We start from the raw sequence: 20,877 nt of genomic DNA on the forward strand, positions 1-20,877 counted from the left end.
TTTTGTTTGACCGTAAATAACGCGGATGCAATATCACGGTGTACGCGCCGTGGGTATGCTGCAAACAATAACAGCGCAAACCGAAGTTGCCAGACATAAAAATGGTCATCGAAATACAATGTCATCTCTTTGTACAGCAGGGCAACTCTCATGACTCGTCACAGGCCGGACTTCCACGTGTGACATCACTAAACAACCAAATTAGGTTGGTGAGTGATTGAGTTGGGTTTTAACGCCGCTTTTAACAGTATTCCAGTTATATCACGGCGTGTCAGCTTAATGTGGGACGAAAGCCCGAAGTGATGTAGGTCTCAGACGTTTACCACTTCTGTGAAACCCACGAGCACGGGTATGGTGCTGACAAACCTAGAAACATAATCGGGGCGAACCGGGATTCGAACCCACAACCATAGGTTTCTGGCGTGCCCAAGAGACGCAACTCTGCACAGCGAATCGCGGCGCCTTAGACGACTGGGCCACTCACTCACTCACTCACTCACTCACTGATTGTCGTGCTTGGGGAATGTTTCGGCGACGTTTGGGTTACTCAACACCGTCAGTTTGAAGATGGAAGTGTAATGGCATGGGAAACCATCACAACTCCTGGGAAAACTCAACTGATCATTGAATGGCAAATGCTACCGGGACGACATCGTTCGAGTTAAAGTTCGACCTGTTCTGCAAATGCGGGGACGTAACGTTGCATAGCTGCAGGAGAATTCCTCCCCACAAGTCGCACGTGTTGTAACTTTTGTGGCAGCATAACGTGTTGTAATTTTTGAGGCAGCATAAGATCGCTGTACTGCCATGGCCATGTTTCTCCAGACCTGTCCGCCATAGAACATGTCTGAGATTAGACGGAACCACGCCTACCACACAACCAGAACCAGCCGGTAACACTTGCTCTGTTGGGACAATGCATGGAACAACATTCCCTAATGTCCTCAATGCGCCGCCGCTGCCTCGCCTGTATCAACGCAAAAGGTGGTCATGCCGGTCCGATATAGACATTGTTAATGGAGTTGTTGCACCAACTGACCGCCTCCGTGGTCTAATGGTAGAATGTCCGCCCGGAGAGCGGAATGTCCGGGTTCAATCTCCAGCCGCGTCATACCAAAAGACGTTAAAAGATGGTACTTGTTGTTAACCTGTCTGGCGCTCGGCACGAAGGGGCTAAAACAAGGACTGGTCGGCTCGGAGTTTACTGTGTCTGAGTGGGGTATTCATGTTAAACTGCGGCATGGTATCTCAGTGTGCTATCACTATAAATCGGCATCAGTCCGGACTACTACAAGCAGACACACACACACACGCGTGCATGCACGTCGCTATTTAAGTGCAATAATCTTGGACGTGACCTTAACCCCAATTTCACCTCACCTGTTACACCAACTCTCTTTTAGGGCGTGTCGGTCTGTCTCCTGTTACCAGGTATAGGCTGTGTCAATGAATTTGTAGTGAAAAACTTTTATCAGACGAATGACCCAATGTTGTTATTTTCAACAAATTAACATTTACAACACTTCATATCAAGCAGGGGCGGTCGGGTAGCCTAGTGGTTAAAGCGTTCGCTCGTCATGCCGAAGACCCGGGTTCGATTCCCGACATGGGTACAATGTATGATGCCCTTTTTCTGGTGTCCCCCGCCGTGATATTGCTGGAATATTGCTCAACGTGGCGTACAATCATACTCACTCACTTATATGAAGCACATATACTTTTTGCCGTTAGTATATAAACTGTACAAACATACGGTAAAAATATCATAGACATGCACATAGATTTAAGGTTTGAAAAAATAACCCTTTTCATTTTGACGCAGTTGTTGGCCATTTGAAGACTTAAAACATTTTCGTTTCAAGTGGGCCAAAAGGAATTCCTGTCAGTCCTTGTCCTTACCGTATAATCACATAATTGGTGATAATGTAAAATATTAAAATTGTAGAAAATGTATACAGTAAATTACGGTTATAACGAACTCAAAGGGACTACTAATTTTAGTTCGTTATAACCGTAGTTCGTTATAAGCATATATACAGTATAACAACAGCAAATAGTCGGGACCAAAAAAGTAAGTTCGTTATATCCGTCAGTTCGTTATAAGCGTGTTCGTTATAATCGTAGTTGACTGTAGTTAGAAAATTACTTGCAAGAACTTATCTGGTCAAATAAGTAAATTATAACTAATCACTTATATGTAGTCTGCCTGCTTGGACTGATACGTCTAATAATACTAAAAAAAGTACAGTTTATCTTCCCTTCATGATGTTCGTGATTACTTCTGATATTGCAACGGGAAATCAGTAGCTAATCGCTCACTATTTCAACATGAATATAGGATTACTGACGAATCTAGACAAAATATGCCAGGTATTAATGTCTATATTTGAAACTTTGTTAAGCTCTGAGTTACTATTTATTATCATCGGTGAAAGGTTACGACTGTAATTATTTTTCTTATGAGTTGCCATATTATATTCTTCACGAATGCTCCATTAATGCCATTTTTATCGTGTTTTCACCTTCAGTCACAACGAATGATATAGATAGGGTAGGACATGCTCGCCAGTTTCGCGGCTACTTCCTATCATCATTTAATACGAGGGGTGACTGAGAAGTTCTGACTTAACTACGAAGGATGCTTGTTACACCCTCAACAGTTTGCATGTATTAAGTACAGTACGCTCCACGCTTACAGCCAACATTTGAACCAAATACGCAACCAGGCATCAAAGAGACTTGGTGTTCTCTGTTTATGAAAATGAACAAAACTGGATACAGCGTTATCATGACTGATTAAGAGCCTATCAGTCATGTTTTATCCCTCGATGCCGAACGTCAGGCGGGGTAACAACAAGTATCTTTTTTCGTCTTTTGTTTCCAAGCGACCTTCGGCCCTCCGGGCACATTCTCCATCAACTAGACCACGGAGTCGGTCTTTCCTTCATTGCAACTTCTTGTGGCAAGAATAAGGCCCTGAACGAAGTAGAACAGGGTTCGCGGAATTATGCCTCTGTATGTAAACACATGCATACCCAGTAGTACAATACATGCATACCTTGTAAGTAAATGTACATGTATGCCCTATAAGAAAATACATGTATATCCTGTAAGTAAATACATGCATCCCCTGTAAGTAAACACAAGAATACCCGTAAGTAAACACATGCATCCCCTGTAAGTAAACACATGCATACCCTGTAAGTAAGCACATGCATACCTTGTAAGTAAACACATGCACCCCCTGTAAGTAAACAAATGCACCCCCTGTAAGTAAACACATGCATCCCCTGTAAGTAAACACAAGAATACCCGTAAGTAAACACATGCATCCCCTGTAAGTAAACACATGCATACCCTGTAAGTAAACACATGCATACCCTGTAAGTAAACACATGCATACCTTGTAAGTAAACACATGCATACCTTGTAAGTAAACACATGCATACCCTGTAAGTAAACACATGCACCCCCTGTAAGTAAACACATGCATACCCTGTAAGTAAACACATGCACCCCCTGTAAGTAAACAAATGCATACCCTCTTGGTAAAAACATGCCTACCCTGTAAGTAAACACATGCACCCCCTGTTGGTATAAACGTGCCTACCCCGTAAGTAGGCACATGCACCCCCTGTAAGTAAACAAATGCATACCCTCTTGGTAAAAACATGCCTACCCTGTAAGTAAACACATGCATACCCTGTAAGTAAACACATGCACCCCCTGTAAGTAAACAAATGCATACCCTCTTGGTAAAAACATGCCTACCCTGTAAGTAAACACATGCATACCCTGTAAGTAAACACATGCACCCCCTGTAAGTAAACACATGCATACCCTGTATGTAAACACATGCACCCCCTGTAAGTAAACAAATGCATCCCCTGTAAGTAAACACATGCACCCCCTGTTGGTATAAACGTGCATACCCCGTAAGTAGGCACATGCACCCCCTGTAAGTAAACAAATGCATCCCCTGTAAGTAAACACATGCACCCCCTGTAGGTATAAACGTGCATACCCCGTAAGTAGGCACATGCACCCCCTGTAAGTAAACAAATGCATACCCTCTTGGTAAAAACATGCCTACCCTGTAAGTAAACACATGTATTCCCTGTAAGTAAACACATGCATCCCATGTAAGTAAACACATGCATCCCCTGTAAGTAAAAACATGCATACCCTGTAAGTAAGCACATGCACCCCCTGTAAGGAAACAAATGCATACCCTGTAAGTAAGCACATGCATACCCTGTATGTAAGCACATGCATCCCCTGTTGGTAAACACATGCATACCCTGTAAGTTAACACATACCCTGTAAGTAATCACATGCATACCCATACCCTGTAAGTAAACACACGTCGTCAAGGGTGCCGCGATTCGCTGTGCAGAGTTGCGTCCCTTGGGCACGCCAGAATCTTAGGATTATGGGTTCGAATCCCGGTTCGCCCCAATTATGTTTTTAGGTTTGTCAGCACCATTCCCGTGCTCGTGGGTTTCACCGAAGTGGTAAACGTTCGAGACCTGCATCACTTCGGGCTTTCGTCCCACATTAAGCTGACACGCCGTGATATAACTGGAATAATGTTAAAAGCGGCGTTAAACACAACTCACTCACTCATATTGTAACGCATTTTCTAAACCGCACACAACTCATGGTCACCTCATTTACCATCATAGTGTATTCCAACTCCTTTTGCGTGATGTGCTGCATCAAACCAGTTCTATCGTGAATTAGTCAAGTGAGTGAGTGAGTATGGTGTTACGCTCCTTCTATCAATAGCCCAGCACTATCACGGCAGGGAACACCACAAATGGGTCTCACACATTGTACCCAAGTGGGGACTCGAACCTGAATCTTCGGCGTGACAAGCAAACGCTTTAACTACTTGGCTACCCTATCGCCACGTGAATCGGTCAAAATAAAAGCCAATTTGGTGGAATATTGTAAGTTATAAAATGTAAACAAATATAAAAGGTTAAGGCCAGAGAAAAAAATTAGCCTCGATAATCTGCAGCTTCCACTGGGCGTAAAAGGAAAAATAGTGGTGAAAATTGCAGTGATGACACCAGGTGTTCGCGAAAAGGTAAAGCATGTCTTGCCCTACCGGTAGCACCCGCCACTCACACAATGTGCTTATAAAAAGTAAGTGTTTGTTTGTCGGCTCACGCCGCACAGCAGTTTTCCTATTATGCGACGGTAGCCTGTACACAATCAGGTGATGGACCAGACAATCCAGTGACACGATAGCGCAGTGGCAGATTTTATTGAAAGTTAGAAATCTGCTGTGAGCAGATTTTGCTGCCTACTAGTTTATTTGTTTGTTGTTTAACGCCGCACTCAGCAGTATTCGAGCTATATGACGGCGGTCTCTAAATAATCGAGTCTGGACCAGACAATCCAGTGATTGACATCATGAGCATTGATCCACGCAATTGGGATACGATAACCAAGTCAGCGAGCTTGACCACCCGATTCCGTTAGTCGCCTCTTACGACAAGCATAGTCGCCTCTTACATCAAGAATGGGTTGCTGAAGATATATTCTTACCCGGATCTTCACGGGGCTAAGTAAGAGAAACGTATAAGACAAAATGTTCCATTTGCAACACAATGAGTGTAAGTTTAACGTCTCGGCCTTAACAATTGTTTTCGGCTCAAACGTTTCTTTTGCACTAGCATTAATGATAAAGCTACCGATCTTACGATGAAACTCGGTGATACGACCCGTTTCAACGCCAAAACATAGTCAGTCTCGATTATCTGTATTTTTGATTAAATGGTATTTCAACATGCATATATTTATAAACATAATCCATCTGTGTCGAAAACTGTGATACCCGCTCTCATCATTGGAGCTCTCAAATAACAGGAAAACATTTGACAAAGATATGAATACATTGATGGATGTGTGAGTGGGATGAAAAGCCTGATGAAAAATTAAGAGGGATCCACCTAGCTTTGAAAAGCTTCTTAATTTTTTACACTGAAAAAGATTTCATTGAATTAGGCTGAAAGTCACTCGTTTTCTTTAAACTTTTATATATGATATAAAAAATACCTCAAGCAAAAAATACTTAATGCAGAAAACGTGTTTTATGGTGACGTACATGTGCGTGAAAGAACGTCTAATGTCTCGTGGAAATGAAAACGCATTGATTTGTATGTTGTCTCAAAGAGTCCGTATTTTTAGCGTCACCTGTTTCAATTCCCAGTATCTGATGATCACAGTAGCGATTCGTTATGAAACAACATATTGATGGATATTGAAGACATTATATGAACTATGAACGCAAAGAAGAAATGCTTCAGTGCAACAGTTCATTCAACACGGTAACAAAAACTGAAAGCATACACTGAAAAATTGGACTTTATTTTACAAATCAAAACGTTACCGGGCAGACAGTCGCCTAATTACAGTAAACTTCGGTTATAACGAACTCAAAGGGACTTCTAATTTTAGTTCGTTATAACCGTAGTTCGTTATAAGCATATATACAGCATAACTACAGCAAATAGTCGGGACCAAAAAGTAAGTTCGTTATATCCGTCAGTTCGTTATAAGCGAGTTCGTTATAACCGTAGTTGACTGTACTGCAAACTTAAGGTCCAAAGGACCATACCAGTATAAAATATATCACTATTAAATCATTAATTGTTTAATTGTTAGCCACCATGAAACATTGGTGTATACTTTCGTTTGCATGACAGTTTATTACTGGATCGGGTGGTGAGATTCGTTTGTTCATTGCTTGTTCATTTCATCGTTGCTCATGATGTCAATCACTGGACTATCTTGTCGGCTCGATTATTTAAAGGCTGCCGCCATATAGCTGAATAGTGTTGAGTGCGGATTTAGACAACAAACAAACAAATGAAATGGGAAGGGATGTTCAGTTGGTTGATAATCTAGACTATGTCCATCGAACATATCGGTAATGTCAGTTGAGATGAGATAAGATAAGTTCACTCGTTTAGCAACGTGCGGGTGTGGCTGTTGTACTAGTCCGTAATTACGCCGGTTTTATAGTGCTAGCAGATGAAGTGCCATGCCACAGTATAATATGGGTACCTTACTCAGACACATTACACTGATCACTCCGAGGCTGCTAGACCTTATTCGATCCTCTTAAAGCAAATCGCCAGGCAGAGCAACAACAAATACCATCTTATAACGCCTATTGGTATGACGCGGCCAGGGATGGAACTACCGACCTTCGCTCTCGGCAGATTCTCCAGCCGCTACACCACGGAGGCGCTCTCATTGACGTTTTATTGAATAATTGATTATGTCCAAGTGAATGTCATATTACGTAATCAGGTGAGCTACATTTACTCCAGGTTCTCAGTAGTTTTCTGGTGCATTTAGTTTAAATCATTCGCTCTTCTCTTATGAGGTCGATGTCACCAGAATCAGGATGCTTAAAGCGCCCCGAAGAAATATTTACAGATCGATTAAATGACAGTTAATACATCAAACCGCTTCGTAATGCGGCACAAACGTATTACCTATTGATTTGTAATACTTGATTCAACTAAGCATGGCCAATGGAAAGCTCCTTTGATATGTCAGCACTGCCATTAGGGCTTCTGTTCATCAAAGAATGACGTAGGCCTCCAATGATTTCTGAGTAGAAACAAAACATATTGAACTGTAGGTGCACGCTCTTTGCCTAACCCCCACCTGTGTTCAAGGGTTGTAACACGGGTTAATACGTTTCAAGTATACTCATATACTTTTAATTTGTAATTTTTTCCTTAAAAGAAAAATGCTGCCCTTTGATGCCCAGTGAACTTGTATATTGAGTTGGTATTTACGCTCTGCTTAAAATATGGCTAACAAACAGTCCTCACATTCAGATTCTACCAGTAAAGATATAATTATTGTGTCAGATAATAGAGTGAGTGAGTGAGTATGGTTTTACGCCGCTTTTAGCACTATTCCAGCAATATCACGGCGGGGGACACAAGAAGTGAGCTTCACACATTGTACCCATGTCGGGAATCGAACCCGGGTCTTCGGCGTGACGAGCGAACGTTTTAACCACTAGGCTACCCGACCGCCCGGCAGACAAAAGAGCATTGAATCATATGTGTATTGTGCTTTATGACAAATTATCATCTGAGTGAGTGTGTGAGTATAGTTTTACGCCGCTTTTAGCAATATTTCAGCAATATCACGGCATCGAACACCAGAAATGTGCTTCACACGTTGTACCCATGTCGGGAATCCAACCCGGGTCTTCGGCGTGATGAGCGAACGCTTTAACCACTAGGCTACCCGACCGCCCTATTATAATCATCTGACACATCGCAGGTGAGGTGAAGTGGGGTTTAACGTCGCGTTCAAGATGGTTGCACTTCTGTCATTCGCGAACACCAGGTATCGTCACTATTTGATGGTGATTCATAAACACAAGCTCATGGTGCAGAATCGTACAATCGACTCTGCTTTTAGCAGAGATTTCTTATGAATATGGAAAGTGATTTGTCACTTTTATTTGCAAATGTATTTAGATATGGTGAGATGGAGAAGAAAAGCTCAATAAAGTTCTAATGAGAAAGATTTCGGTGTAACCTAGCTTCATAAATAAGTCAATCAATTAACAGCGGTCAGCTTAATGCGGAAGGAATGCCCATTGCAATGATCATGATTGACAACGATCACTTTAATATGCATTAATTGTACTGCCTTATCTCCCTTTGGTTACAATGGCCATGCTCTTTTTAAATTCAGATAAGCACATAAAGTATTTTTTGTAGACATTCATTTCAGGTAACAGATCAAATTAACAGAAAGAAACATTTCGACTCGAATTGTATGTATAGTCGTCTATCAAGTAAGGTCCAAATCAATATTGAAACGTTAAGTGTAATAGAACAGAACTAACCTGCTAGCGGACAGTCATAACAAAGAGGAAGTGGCTGATCGCCGAAGTCTCAGAGGAGATCCTATCGGTCATTCCATTTCTGATGAATAGACACCATCAGAAAAAATCAACCTAATATTAGACAGGTTTGTAAACGGTTGTCGTGGACGTTGAGCAGTGGTGATGCCCCTTGGGAATATCCTATCTGATCTATAAGCCGTTTTATTATCTTCTGTCACATTCAGCCCTTGAGACCCGTAGAGCTTACCAGATTACAGTTTGACAAGGTGTGTTGATTCACTCACACAGTTAATAATAACATGGAATTAAAAAAATATAACCCAGCCGTGGTGCAGGGTGAGCGAGTTCTTTATGTTAAGGGAAACATAATGGACTCTGTATTTGCAGTTGTCGGTCACACCAAGATTTCAAATTGAAGGACTCGAAATAAGGAGTCCATGTTTGTAAATATTTATTCTTTCATTAAACCCTTTCTTTCACAGGGTTTGGGGTTTGGGGTGGTTAGCCTTGTGTTTTAAGTGTAAGCGTTCGCTATTCACGCCAAAAAAACCGGGTTCGATTATCCACGGGGGTACAATGTGTGAAGCCCATTCCTGATGTCCCCCGATGTGATATTTTTGGAATTTTGCTAAAAGCGGCGTAAAACATATTGATTCCTCTTCCAAGGTGGCACGGTTGGCCCAATTAACTGAGACGCCGGATTTTGCTGTGCAGAAATACGTCTATCAGGCGTACCAGAAACCTATGCTCGTAGGTTCGAATCCCGGTTCTATCTGATTATGTTTCTTGGTTTGTCAGCTACACAGCCGTGTTCATGGTTTTAACCAAAGTGGTAAACGTCAAAGACCTGCATCACTTTGGGCTTTCCTTCCGCATCAAGCTCACACGCTGTGACAAAACTGAAATACTGTTTAAAGCAGCGTTTAACCCCCCACTCACTCATTCCTGTTACTCATCACAATCGTGTGTTGTGTACGTCGTCAACGTCTGTAACTGTACACGTCGATGACATTGTAACTGCAAAAGCGTGACCAAGTGACTGTTTCCACGTGACCATGTGACCATAAACTGCAGCAAGTGACTATCTGAGACAATTGACTCCGAGTCAGTATACTGTGCCTGAGTGGTTTATTCACGATGAAACACCATGGTACATCAGTGTGCTAGCACTACAAAATAATACACATGGAATATAAAACGCCAACGACGTAGAATAAACAGTCTCGATTATCCACCGAAAAAAAACTCACTTGAAGTAAAAGTCAAAACAGAGGTGAAAATTATATGAATGGATCACTGAAACCCAGCGATGACACCAGGTGTTCGCGATAAGGGTAACCATGTCCTGTCCAACTGGTAGCAAGTCAGTGACTGACACACGCCCATCATGACCACCATTTATCCCAACCCAATTTTGGAGAGACTTACATGTGTGTCAGGTATGATACATATTATGTTCAGTCTGGTTTTGAGGTGAGGTGAGGTGAGGTGAAATGGGGTTTAACGTCGCGTCCAAGATTATTGCACTTATATAGCGACGTGCATGTACTTGTGAGTGTTTGTGTGGCTGCTTGTACTAGTCCCGACTGATGCCGATTTATAGTGCTAGCTCACTGAGATACCATGTCGCAGTTTAACATGAATACCCGACTCAGACACAGTATACTGACTCCGAGTCGACCATTCCTTGTTTTAGCGCCAGACAGGGTAACAACAAGTACCATCTTTTAACGTCTTTTGATATGACGCGGCCGGGGATCGAACCCCGGACCTTCCGCTCTCCGGGCGGACGCTCTACCACTAGACCACGGAGACAGTACAGTCTGGTTTTGAGTCTGGTTTATACTGATACAGTAAATACATTACAGCTGTACGACAAAAGGGATGATTTCGACTTTCCAACTGCGAATTGTCCCTTCATGAGATATATACAATCAGCTTCTGCTATGGCGTTTCCATTTCTCAAATGCTAAGGTACTTAATATATGTACATGTTATTCAAACGTCACGAAAGATATAGTTTGATTACAGCGAAGAATCTCACCCAAGGTTACACCATCAAAGGCCTGGGTAATTCCAAACATTTTATGGGAGGTCTTCAGGAGAATTTACTAAATACGACACATTGCATGTCAACATGACGCACGATGTTATCCTATCCTATGACCTTCATATTGATTTTGCCCACCTTCATTTCTCTAGCACTTACTTTCTTCACGAAATTGTGTTAGTGAGGGTGCTACCTGTAGCGCAGGACATGCTTATCCTATTCTCAAACACCTGGTGTCATCACAGACTCACCGTTATACAGTCGCATAATTTTAATCACTTTTTTTGCCTTTGTGCCCTATGGAATCTATTTCTGCAGACATTGAAACTGATTATTCTCTAGCGATGACATTTTGAAGTTAGAAGTAAATGAACTCTTGCATGTGTTAATCATTAGAGCTCTCAGCGTCTGAAACATATCGGAATTATTCAACCACAACTTATCAGCCTTAGGAATGGCCTAAATATAGAGAAATATAATGATCACTTCTTGCACGTAATTGCGCCTTATGGCAAAGACCTGCAACGTTTGGTGCCCACTGTGCCCCATCATGGTCCCCTGCATACGTATTAAGAGGGCGGCGAACATTTAACAACTTGTTAGTGTCTGATTTCTCAATTCATTGGGCTCGAATACGTTCAGCAAAGCCTTTATGTTCAAGCGTCAAGGGATTCCCGCAGCACGCCGAGACCAAGCCTACGCCGAGAGTGCATCAATAAGCTTGCTTTGGTAGGCGACGCTACCACGGGCTTACTGCATCCTTCTAATTTCTCCCACTGAGATTCTCTCTTGGAACAGCATTTGCTGCTGCTGCACGTTCCAAACTTATTTGACAGCCGACACAATAGTAAACAGAAGACACTTAATCATTTATGAATTTTGACCGATTTCAATAAAGACCTTGCATGGCACTTAAATGTGAAAAGATAGCATTGCATACATTCAGACCTGAAACAATTATCAATACTGTAACGTGAGGTGAGTTGATTTGTGGTGAAATAGCGTTAACATCGGAATCAAGATTATATTAGTGTCCGCTTATAGCGACGTGCCAGCAAGAATGTGTTTGTGGCTGTTTGTACGAGTCCAGACTTATTCCTGTTATGTAGCGCTACCCCATTGAGATACCATGCTGCAGTTTAATAATATCCCACTCAGGCACTGAACACTGACTCCAAACCGGCTCTTATTTTGTCCACTTAATGCCAATTAGGTTAAACACTAGTACGATATGTTAACGTATGTTTGGTAGGAGTTAGCCAGGGGTAAAAGCAATCTTATAAATACACTAGAATTTTGGATATATTACAAGTATAAGACCAGAGAAAGTAATATCATTTCCATTTCCGTGACAGGATGGTTAAAAGAATCGTCGAATACTCAGCAAAATTAATCAAACTGGCAAATGAAAGTGCTACTGTTTTGGCACATTGACACGTGTGTGTTCTGAACCTATTTCCAGTTATCTTTATCGAAGATCTTAACAATAAATAACAAATTACCGTTCATAACATTACCTGAATGTAATTGATATAATTCCGAAATGATCTTGCTTATCTCAACTGAATCCCAAACACATTTCTTTGTATACAGTTGCACTGCCATGAGGGCACGGGTAGTCCGGTCGTCCTTTTCGTCTTTGGGGTGCGCCAGATTGTGGTTTCGAAAGCCAAATCCGCCCTGATAATTCTTTTAGGTTTGTCAGCAGTCGTGTGTTTCATCAAAACCAAAATATCTAAAATCGAATTCAGCTCTGCAGTTTCAATTCATGAATGAGAATGTTCTTCACGGCAATATGTACAATGTATTATACGAGTCTAATCTATTACTTTTTCTAAGACCACGTAAACAGAGAAATGCAGGTACTTATCTGCTAACATAATGTCAAATCAATCGTTATTGTGGTGAAACTAAGACGCGCGATAGATGGAGGGGCCTACAGGATCAGCTGCGTCTGACGACAAAGTGTCACATATACGTAACGTATGTTCGGAGCATTCGCTAAAAAACTGGAGACGCAACTAGCGTCTTCTCAAAATACATATTATCAGTCAATACGAGGACGGTTGGAAGTACTTCATCTAGTCAACACTGCAATTGTCAAATAACGTGACATATCGTAAAAATACCAATTTGTCCTGGGAACCTTTGGTAGTCTGAAGAACACATTTGCTCTATCAATATAGTTGGTATGATAACGAATCGAAATTTCTCCATTGTTAGTATTGAAAAAAGCGCCAGGAGTACTTGCACCTAGCACCGTGATGCGAATCTTTGTCAACGATCGCAGTTAAGCTAAAAACGCCTCAAGTAAAAGACAAACATTCCATCGACAGCCTGCTTTATTTCCCAATATCATGCATGTCGCGGCGGAAGTGCGTCTAATTTGTGTCTGCGACACTAAATAAGACCCTGATGCCTTTATCACTACGCCTGGCTCTCAGAATGTCGACATCAATATTCCATAAATAACATCTCTCAAAAACATGTTTGGTTGATGAAACGTAAACTCTCCTATTTATTACAATATTTTTCTTGTAATGCTACATTTGGGCACTGAGTGATCTTCCTGCGGTGTGACTCGATACGGCTGAGATTCGGGTATTTCTGACATATGTGTTCTGGATTGTGCGCTGATCGCAGGAAATCCTTTGCGTGTTGAATATAATGATCACACGTATCAACTCTAATTTAAGTAACATTATCACAGAAACATTCGTTTAAGGTAAAAGTTATATTGATTAGGCATATAATTGTCAACGAATAATATTGTGTTTATCTGGATATCGAGGTTTTGGTTCTCCTCACGATGCATTTAGTTCCACGCATTGACAGAATCGTTCGCACCACTTAAACTCACGTTGTTAGTTACACTGTACCACAATGGGCATTCACTGGAAATTATCTACAGTAAAGTTGTTTTTGTACTGACAATGTGTAGAATTACGAATAATTTGTTGGCAAATATACACTCACCTCCGCAGAATATAATGTACATGTATATAATTGATTCTATGAATTGTATTCTCTGAGAAAATAAAGCGACAAAACCCTTTCCATATCCAATAAAAATCTCTGCATAAAAGCAGAGTCGATTGTGCAATTCCGACTTTATCATGAGCTTGTGTTTATGAATCACTATCAAATAGTAATGACACCGGGTGTTCGCGAAAAGGTGAGCGTATCCTGCCCCATAGGTAGCACCCGTCACAAACACATGCAAAGGCAAGTCAATTGTTCACATTAGTGAATTCATACTATCAAAGAAATGGACTTGAAATGAAGCATGTTAATAGGATCATTCCGTTCATTGCATATCCCGCTTTTTAATAAAATCATAAGATCAATAAAACATATCATAATTGCATATCATAATTACGATGTCAGAAGTAATTAAACACACGACTAGGCTCGTGAAGATCCGGGTTAGAATTGCTCTTCAGCACCCCATGCTTGTCGTAAGAGGCGACAAATAAATGAAATGTGAATCAATATTGTCACAGATTTGCTTGAATTAGGGGATGTGTAACTTGAGATGTGTACAAGTGGCTTTACTCAAGAAGCGAAAGTATTATTTGGCCGTTTTTCACAAGAAGCATGAACTAATACTAGTTCGAGACAATCTCCATCCTTTGCCATATCCTTCTGATGTGATTCTGATGAACATATGAAACGTTTACTTCATATGTCTTTCACTATTTGCTTTTGGACTTATGTTATTATTTCATCCGCCCCGTGAAGATCCGGTTTAGAATATGTCTTCAGCAACCAATGCTTTTCCTAAGAGGCGCAAATGTCGTAGGAGACGACTAACGGGATCAGGTGGTCAGACTTCCTGACGTGGTTGATACATGTCATCGTATCCCAACTGCGTAGATCGATGCTCATGATATCAGTCACTGGATTGTCTTGTCCAGACACGATTATTTACAGACCGCCGTTGTATAGCTGGAATATTACTGAGTTCGACGTTAAACAGCAAACGAACAGTAAACATCGGCATGGGGCATAGACGCATGTTTCATGAACGTGCAGCGAACGTGTGTATTCTGTATCCTATAGATACGATTCCAGCCAATGCGTATACTAGTATATACAACGTTAACGTGCTTTATGTATGAAACACACTGCATTTGCATCAACACTAAGTTTTTATCTTAACGAACACTGAAATAGTGTCTGACAAGCAACGTACATGTATGCATATGCTTCATTGACACACATCCTAAATAATTGTTTTGTTGTAATATATACTTTTCAAAATTCAAAGAAAAAGGCCATTCAAGTATACTTAGGGTTGAACACTAACATTTCATTATCACTACAATGACAGGGAATAGGAACAATCGGATAGCTGAGTTCACATAAAATCTCTTGTACTTGAGTTCATTAATGTGGCTTCAATGCGAAATGGTGTCAAAGAAGGTTCTATTTTTAATTTCTCTTCATTTAAAAACTTTTTTGGAATTTTTAATGGAGTGTGAAATTAATCAAATGTTGCACCATCAATTGCTTAAATAACACAAACATTGACAAAATTTGAATATGCTTAATTCTGATTTTAAAAGAATACTTTAGAAACATGATCACAGTTATGTATGCTTTGAGCATATATTCCTATATTTACTTATTTTAAATTTAAATTTGATAAGTTTTAATTTCTGCTGATAGTTCATTATTACAGAACATATTGCACGTCAGTTACTTAAATCTAAGAATCTAGGATAGAGAGACAGACAAGGATCGTGATTTGGACACATAAAACCTTTCAAACATTGACACTTTCCTGATGTTAAACAATTTTCAAATAAATGTTTTGTTCAACATCGTGAAAAGTCTAAACGTGCTAAAAGAAAAGTTAAAACGTTAGACAAATGCAAGAACCAAAAACACCATCCCGAATCAGGATTAGGATGACAAACTCATGTCTGTAGCACTAATACAACCACTGGAGCCAACGTGTGTAGGTGTCATCCAATCGCCTCATCCACAACTCAGATTGCACACGTACTTCTTTTGGAATCAATAGATGTTACATACACTGATATACACATCAAACCCTTGCTCCATACGTACGAGTCGAATCTATGGGGACTGTACATAAACTACCAGTCCTCCAAATACGAACTAATACCTTAGGTATAACACGTAAATTAAGTTATTTCTAGCAAAGACCAAAGTTTTCAGTCGTTAACATTTTGATGTGCTTAAATATGTATTCCCGTGTTGTTGAGAGATGTTGGAAAAGCTTATGTGTAAATTATCCCTTAAAATAAAATCTGGTTTCAATGTGTTACTTCCACGACATTAGCTCATCGATTTCAGATCATCTCCCAAACACAATATATCAGGGGCCACTCTCGTTTATCAGTATCGTTTTGGATTAGGCAAGGCATCTGTGATTTAAACTGTCGTGAACAAAATCTGATTCCCACGACCTGTTTTTTTCATTCGGCAGATTTGACGCTGGAACAAACACCAACTGTCTTATTTCTGAACTCATAACGAACATGATACAGTTCCTGAAACAGATGACCGATAGTGGTTTTACATCATTGATATGCAGTCTCATTTATATTTAGTATACACGTCTATATATTGCTGTATGCATTCTTTTTCTATGTAAAGAAAACACTGGTACATATCTGAGCAATGAGCAATCTCTCCATAAAGTTACACAGTGCTAGAAGAAGAATATGAGCAATTTCCCTTTTAGGTTGAGCAATGCTGGTCCAAAGTGATCGTATTTGCTAAACTGACATCCGTTACTATCATGTTCACATAGACATACGATAACTGGTACTGTTCACACTTGTGTCAAGAATACGCCTTTCCTATCACTTGGTGGGCGTTTTGGTAATGTTAATTTATGAGTGTCTTGAATATCTCTTTACTTCTAACTACGTCTTCATTGTAGCATTGCTTGGAATAAACTGATTTTACCTAAAAACATGTTATTACTTTGGATTACAGTTTCAGCGACCTCACGAATAATTCTGAGAGCGACTTTTGTACATTGTGACTGCAGGGGAGGTGACTTTTGAGTTTTACACTGACGTATAGAAAGGTTACCTTATTACAAGACACAGAGTGAGTGAGTGAGTGAGTCTCACGTGTGATGTTTTACGCCACTTTTTGCAATATGCAACAATATCACGGCGGGTGACACTAGAAATGGGCTTCACACATTGTACCCATGTGGGGAATCGAACCCGGGTCTTCAGCGTGACGAGCGAACGCTTTAACCACTAGGCTACCCCACCGCCCCACAAGGCAAAGAAGTTCTTGTATTGGCCAGGCATTGTGATGTGGGAACCAATAAAGACATTGATGTGCATTATCATACGTGTTGTATTTTTCGAGGGCACCAAGGATATACACTGATATTTTGAGAAAGGTATATGCAGCATCATAGGATAACTGATACATGTAAATGGTACTAGAATTATATTAGACCTCATTCCATGTGGATCGTTGCTCATAATCACTGATTTATTGGTCCAGATTTGATTATTTACATGAGTGTAATTCACACAACGTCATGGACCTCAATTATTAAACAACAAATAAAAACAATTCATATAATAGACTAGACCTGGACACATGTTCGTATTTATTTACCTGTGATTGGAGTTTGTCTAAATTCATCTATAATTCTGTATAATATAATCTGGCACTAAAACACGCACATTGGTATTCTGAAAATATGGTCTTTCACATTCAAGTTGACCAAAGAGCTTGTGTTCGACCATGATATTCATTTATAAGAAATAATAAAAATCCATCTTGGTGACATTTATAACAGGCCAGTATGGTTATCATGTATCCTTTGATCTTTGGGATATCGGTAGAGTTAATGAACTGTTTATGTGTGTACAAATACCAGTCCAAGGTTCATGTTTAGACACCTGATTCAATCATTGACCTACTTTATAACTACGTATTTAATTGTATTTGACCGGTCTCTTTAGAAGGATTATCGTAGTTCTAAAATGAGTCAAAATGTATTGATAAAAGCGGCCTCACCCTTTCCATATTCATGAAAAAAGCGACAAAGCCATTTCCATATTCATAAGAAACCCGTCGCAAACACAAGCAAAGGCAAGTCAATATTTCACCTAAAAAACACGGTAACATAATGGTACAAATCAGGATAGGGAACTGCATCGGACATCATTTTGACACTTATGTGGCCTTGAATGTTCCATCCTTGGTCAAAAAACTTCTGAGCAAGATTTGTTTGACGCTCTTGAAGGAGGACATGCATGCTTGATTATGAAATGCAGACACCAGGGGCTGGAACTGCAGGAATATTGCTAAAAGCAGATTCGATTGTACGATTTCAACTATATCATGAGTATGTGTTTATGAATCCCTTTTATTCACGGAAGCGTTATATGTGGAAATATCCCCAACAAGTCTACCGGAAAACGTTCTGAAACCTTTACTGTGGCCTTGAATGTTGAAACCTTGATTGAACAACTTCTCAGTAAGAGTTGTGGGGTGCTTTTTGAAATCTTGGTGGAAAGAGCATTGTTAATTGTACCTAAATCGAAGTTAAATGTGAAGGGAAAGTTGACTACTGGTAAGTTGAAAACATCCCTATTGTCTTGTATAGAGTGTTTTGTCACTCTGAATTTTTATACTTAGATCTAAATATGAAAAAGACGAGGCGGTCTCATTGGTCTCCTTTATTTCTAGTTCAGGTGTGTAAATCAGTTTCAGGGAAACTGGATTGTTGATGGTTATAGATCAATATCAGATCATTGCTGTATCCGAAGTTTAATTAAGTTCTTCTTGGGCTCCTCTTGGCCACAATGCCTTGTTTTGACTTTACCAATCGGAGCAGAAATAACGATGTGTAATATGCATAAAGAAACAGATGCACAAGGAGGGGAGCCCAATCGTTGCCAGTGGTGCCCATTGGTTTTGTACTTAACATTTGTCACGGAGCTGTGCTCCAATGATCAGGGATGTCATTAAACAAGAATAAAGTAATAATGAAAACGTGGTAAGAGGTTCACAGGTTTATTAATAACATCTAATTGTACCATAGATGACAATAAAAGGATCCAGTAAACCCAGTCTTCGCTGACAAAGATCACTGATAAATTTAATCAGAGCAAATACAAAAGCGGCTTAGCTAAGCAACTGTATTACAGTAAATGAATGAGAGTAGATCACACAACACTTTGACAAGAGACCGACCAGATGCGTAGACGGAAAATGAAGTCGGCTGCGACATATTAACACCTGAGTTAGGGTCAAGACACAAGATTCTGAGAGAAGTGTGAATATAATGCGATCGGACCTCAGAGAAGACAATCTCTCCTGGACAGCCCGGGGAATACAATAGTCTGAGGCGCCAAGCCAAAGTGTTTCTAAACATGGGGAAAACACGTTCACAGGCATACTGAATATGTAAGCATACAACTATGCTACCAAATGATCACAAATACATGAGAAATATCTAAGTGTACATATAAATTCCCCTAGTGTTTGAAAATCATAGTTACAAAAACATTTCCAACACATGAAAAAGGTAGCGATCATATGGGAGATAACAAACAATGAAGTCAATACATGGTATGAGTGTGCCATTAAGTCACAAGAGAATGAAATAGTCGGGCCACAAAATCTCTAACTTAAAATGCAAGGAGACTGTGCAACGATGACCGCCGGACTTTGCCGGGCGGTGTCGGAAATAAAGCCGGGGAGCAGAGCGGTCGCTAGACCGTGACATGGGTGGAGTTTCACTCACGTTGATAACATTATATTTTAGAACAGTCTGTGATTGTTACTGTGAAGTTACTGACAACTATTGAATTGGAAACAGGCCGATTTTGATGGTGGTCAAACCTATGAATAGTTACCTGTCTCGTTATCACGTTTGATTTATGTTCAATAACCGATGATATAATTATTAAAAGTTTCTGAAAACAAGCCCCACTTCAGTTTTAATTATGTCATGTGACCTGTGACCTTTTCCATATTGACCAATTTGGCAGACAGTTGACCTTGAACTGTCGTTTTAAGTGTCCATGATGGTTTATTTAAGTCTTAGCTTAGGTACAGCAATATTCTAAACAACTTATATAAATTTATATTCAAATGCCCACCACGAGAGACTTGTATGCACAGTATGAAACAATACCTTTCTTCACATGAAAGTAAAAATGTCTGTTTACAATGGGCATGTGTAAAGTTCACCAAATCTAGAAGACACTAGGTATACAGTTCTATCAATAATACATGTATACGCGACGGCAAGACAGCATTTGATAGAGGATTTCACTTTTGTTCATGTTACATGTACTGAGTGAGTGAGTGAGATTCGAACGCCACTTTGAAAAGCATTTTTGTTATATCACGGTGTGTCAACGTGCTTCAACAGTGACAGTATACAATGCATTTGCCGTACCTAGACTGCAGTACTAGTTTTCAGCCAGAAGAGCCAGTTTCTGTGTCGTTAAAAGCAGAACAATTTTTCGAAATCTTGTCCTAAAAACGAAATGTTGATCGAATTGTCACAGTGACGTCTTTACAGGAAGCTGCGGTAACCGCTACGGAAGTCAAAATCTGATCGCACTCACTCTATCGATCACTGCTTCAACCGCTTTTAGTCTGCTGTGCTACTTTTGTTTTCTTACTGATTGCGACGTAAAACCCTCATTAACTCTCTCATTAACCTAATTTAACACAACTAACGTGAATCTGTGGAGCGAAGCTACCCAGTCGTATAAGCCACATTCATTAGCTGTTCAAAGTTGCGTCTCTTTGGCGTTCCAGAAGCTTGTGGTCGTGGGTTCGAATCCCAAATTCTTCTGATAACGTTTTCAGGTTTGTTTGCAACATAACCGTGCTTGTGGGTTTCCCCAGGGTGGTAAACGTCTGAGAAAGGACTTCGCGAATTCCTCCCACAACAGGAATA

The 20,877-nt window shown here is 40.3% G+C and overlaps 1 protein-coding gene across 1 annotated transcript in view; it reads left to right on the forward strand.

Moving 5' to 3' along the window:
* LOC139465248 (uncharacterized) overlaps nucleotides 1-20,877 on the forward strand; it is a 62,139-nt gene that overhangs the window by 31,410 nt on the left and 9,852 nt on the right. The gene's annotated exons all lie outside the window — the stretch shown is intronic.

The sequence above is a fragment of the Haliotis cracherodii genome, unplaced genomic scaffold (genome assembly GCF_022045235.1).
Source record: "Haliotis cracherodii isolate W230 unplaced genomic scaffold, xgHalCrac1.p SCAF_18, whole genome shotgun sequence".
Taxonomy (NCBI): domain Eukaryota; kingdom Metazoa; phylum Mollusca; class Gastropoda; order Lepetellida; family Haliotidae; genus Haliotis; species Haliotis cracherodii.